The sequence below is a fragment of the Poecilia reticulata genome, linkage group LG1 (assembly GCF_000633615.1).
Source record: "Poecilia reticulata strain Guanapo linkage group LG1, Guppy_female_1.0+MT, whole genome shotgun sequence".
Taxonomy (NCBI): domain Eukaryota; kingdom Metazoa; phylum Chordata; class Actinopteri; order Cyprinodontiformes; family Poeciliidae; genus Poecilia; species Poecilia reticulata.
In genome coordinates this window covers 21,235,644-21,239,943 of record NC_024331.1, presented here as the reverse complement: position 1 = coordinate 21,239,943, position 4,300 = coordinate 21,235,644, and the positions used below count along the sequence as shown (strand labels likewise).

The window sequence follows — 4,300 nt, the reverse complement described above, 5'->3', positions numbered from 1 at the left end:
CACTAGGTTTATCATATTGTAAGAAGTCTGTGTGATTTTATTTATTTTTCTTTTGTAGAAGCGTGCCTGCTTCGGTTGTTTATGCACTCAATAAAAAAAAAGAGATTTATTTGATTTCTGCTATTAAAGTAGCTGTCACTATAAGATCTTTAACCAAAATTTATCATTCTGTATAACTCCAAATAAATTTAACAATACTCTTATTCTATTAGAGTATTCGGGAAATAAAGAAAACCCCATTGATAACTTTGTGTCTGGGTTCCTCATTTTACCAGGCTACACTAAGAACACCTACTGAAGGTGTGATGATTTGCCTTATTTAGATTATGGTTTTGGTATTTATACAGTGAATTTCTTTAATGCTACATTCTAGTAACATGAACAAATATCTTGTTCATTTTGATCTTCTGCTCCAACAGGTAAAATTACTGCAACCATGCTGAAGGTAGCACTTATTCTTGGATGCCTCCTGAGCCTCATTGTGGCTGAGCCTGTAAGTATAATATTATCGTGTTTCATATGAGATCAATGAGCATATACTGTATATAGTGTATTCTCTATACACTATACATATGCACTATTTCGCTATTATTGTGAAAAGATTTACTGCATGTAATGTCAAACCTTGTGCAGGTGGAGCACCAGCGTTTTGCTCGTTCAAGCTCTGGTTCTGGCTCACATGAGGTGAGTGTCCTCTCTGCCTAACCTTTAGATTAAACCTCAGCATAAATTATTGTATCAGTATTGAAAAAATCCTCTGCTATGTGTAATCACCCTTAATTTCCTTAAAGAGCACCACGACAACGACCACAGCAGCAGCTACAGGTACATTAACTCTGGCCCAGATCCTGGCCCTGCTCCAACAACTACTCAATCAGTAATGATCAAGTGAGTGACAAATACTGAAAAACAGATTTGTGACAATACTGCTGTAAATAATCGATATTTAACTTAGTCTGTTTTTGGGAAGTTGGTATATAGAGAATCTATAATTGTATTATTATCTCCTCTCATTTCAGATTCAATGGCTGCTGTTTTAACCAGATGCCTTCTATTCACTCAACAATTGGACAAATGTCATTCTTCACCAAGTTTGACTAAAAATAAACATTTTCAATGCAGACTTTTGCTATGTTGTCTGTTGTATTTTGCACTTCATCTTCAAGACATGCATGTTTTCTAGAAGAACATTAGAAAATAACGTTTTGCACAAATTTACTCATATAAGTCTATGAATATCTAGAAAGACTTATCTAATAACAGATTAAATGTTTTATCTTATTGATATGCTGTACAAGTGAACCAGGATGAGACAAAGCGGCAAAGCAATCCCAGATTCTGCTAAAAGCAAAATTTACAGAAGACTTTTAGTTTTTAACATCAGAGAACATCCAGCGTCAAGTGATGAGCTCATTTTGTGCAGAACGTTTTACTGTTTCTAATGATTACAGCTTGAGTTGGCCTTATCAGTCTGAATGCATGAAGAAGTATGGTAACTTGACCAATACCAATGCTATTCAGGTTTTGTAGTTAAGGGTAGTAGTTAATAAATAAATAAATAAATAAATAAATAAATAAATAAATAAATGTTGATATATATTGTGTGTGCTCACCGTGTGCTCAAAACTGAACTTTATTCCCATATTTGTAATAATAAGTGACCATGAGGATAAAACAAATGTGCAGTAAAAAAAAATTCACAAGTTGACAGGAATTTGAAGGAAAATATGTGAGAGTTGTTCTTTAGTAAGTTCAAGCCCTGAATCGTTTTCATCTGCAACAACTTTAGAAAGCTTTTCCTTAGATTGAACCTTTGGGGCTAAAAAGAAAAACTGAACCCTACCATAGGCACACATTAACCTAGATAATTTTTAAATATATCCTTAAGAACCAATCCATACATTCATATTCCAAAGCAAGCTGAGATTGCAAAAACTTTGGCTGTCAGAATAACCTTGATGCAAGACACGACATTATGTGCCACTCCTGTCAGCCAAGACCAGCCAACTTGTAATACAATTTGCACAAGCTCACAAAAATGAGTAAATTTCAAACATAGATTGATCCAGTGATTCTCAATTCACACTGCTGCTGGTGGGATAATGGTGCAATTTGTTGAAACTCCTTACAGCCAATTGAAGCGCATAGATGCACTTTAATACAAAAAACTGGGAAGTTAATTTGGTGCAGCCATGAAAATATGTACTGTAAAAAACTCTAAACGCTCTACATAGAAACTTACACTACAAATGATATTAAAAATACTGTACAGGGGTGTTGCATGGTGTCACAGTGCTCACTGTATTCATGTAGTTTATTTACACAAAATAAACTACATTAACATTTACAGTAACATTTTGCTTAGATATGATCAAACTATCCTGCAATAAAGTCAAATACAATGAGATGTTGATTCTGGAGAGTTTTACCTCACAGGAAGTCCCAGCAATAGATGATGGATAAATGTAAACAGCTACCCAAAGTGTGGGGTGCCTCCCCTAAGGTGGACGCAGTACCATTGGGGGGGTCGATGAATGAAAAAAGAAAAAAAAAAAACTCTCAGGGAGCTGTTCATATTTTAGCCCCATTTTGCACAGAGACTTGTTTTAAATGTATTGATGATAGCAAAGTTGAACATTGTTACAAATAAAAAAAAAGAAACATGTTTGAAATAACACGGACAGCAAAGAATACTCTTCTACAGTGTAGAACTAAAAAAAAAACACATGCTGCACAAAAGTGTTTCTCTGTAAAGATGGTTTGTAGTTTGTTTTGCTACAACCTGACGTGTGAAATAAATTTCAATGGAGTTTGAAAACAAAATATGTGAATAGCTAAATGTGTGGTTGAAGGATGTGTGTGCCCAGTTGATTTTTTTTTGTGGGGGGGTATTATTATAATCCATAGGGAGGCCCAGAAGAAAATCTTTGGAAATCACTGCGATAAGGAAACAAACTAAAAGCAAGCAGACAGTTTAGTGTTTGTGCAAGGCACAGTTCCTTTACATGTAGAGTTCGACCGGAAATGATTCAAGACCCTTAGAGATTTAAAGTATTAACATTTTGGAATGAGTAAGACAGAGTCAGGGGTTAGGGTGATGGTAATAGTTCTCTTCATCTATGATAAATCATAAACAAATCAATGTAATTCATGAAAAAAATGGTCACCTATTATATGAAGGGTTTCAATAGTGTTTGCCTAATGACAGGTGGAATTAATTCCCACATGGATATTTTGTTACTAATGCAAAATGTAAGATGCAATGTTTAAAATTGAACTAATTTTTTCATTAATCAATTGCTTAAAAAAATACACCTATACACCTACATTCATTTTTGTTTTATTCTGAAAGAAATACACAATAAGCTATTTAGTCTTTTTAAAATCTCTTTTCAACACTACATGATCTACTTTAAATGTCTTGACAGATTCTATCTGCAAAAGACATAGAGCAACATAAATGGGCAATGAAGAAAGAAAACATGTGGAAATGTGAAAACCTCTCACAATACCAGATGATGCAGTATTTAATCCAGAGCATTTAAAGAGCTTATTAAGCCTTTCCACTAGATTTGCTTTCCAGGAATTAACCTTGAGTCCAGACAACACCTTTGAATGCTCAGTTTCTATCTTTTTTTATGTATCAGACTGAGCTTTTTTATTATACTAAAGGCTTTCCCTGATGGTTTGTTGTTCTTGTTTTATTGACGAAAAAAAACCATTCAATACAGTCTATATGTAAAGTATTCATAACGCTTCACTGTCCCCCCAATTTTGTTAAGTTGCAGTTTTATTCTAAATTGCATTGCATGAATCTCTTTGTTCTAAATTACACATTACGTTCTTTAACATAAGTATGTAACATAAGTAGACACATAACTGACACTTTCGATTAGCTGAGAAAAAATATAATGTGATTAATAGCAAAAGTTTCTGATAGATATTCAAATACTGAATTATTTGAAAAGAAATAAATGCAAAAGTTCAGAATTTTACAGTTGTTCAGTCCACACAAAAACACTCAAAAGTTTAACCTAAAAACCTGACAAATACAAAAAACATGACACTGCTCTTTGGCTTGATTTTGAAATGTTCAAAAAGTTACACAGAGCACTTTTCTACAAGATTTTTTGTCAAAATTCAAGTTCACATTCAAATTCAAGTTTTTTTGTGCCCAACCCTTTGTTGATCTTCCAAACCATTCATGTTTCATCATTGCTTCAATTATTTCCTAAAATTTTCACCTACGTACTTGAAATGCTGGGCAGACAGTTTCCTAACAGCTATTGTTTCCCAACTG

At 33.6% G+C, this 4,300-nt stretch overlaps 1 long non-coding RNA gene across 1 annotated transcript; it reads left to right on the top strand.

Moving 5' to 3' along the window:
• Nucleotides 1-276: 276 nt before the first annotated feature.
• Nucleotides 277-1,123, top strand: LOC103467512 (uncharacterized). The gene is made up of 5 exons (XR_534085.1): nucleotides 277-300; nucleotides 420-493; nucleotides 634-684; nucleotides 792-888; nucleotides 1,020-1,123. It is a non-coding gene; the product is annotated as an uncharacterized LOC103467512 (long non-coding RNA).
• Nucleotides 1,124-4,300: the final 3,177 nt, after the last annotated feature.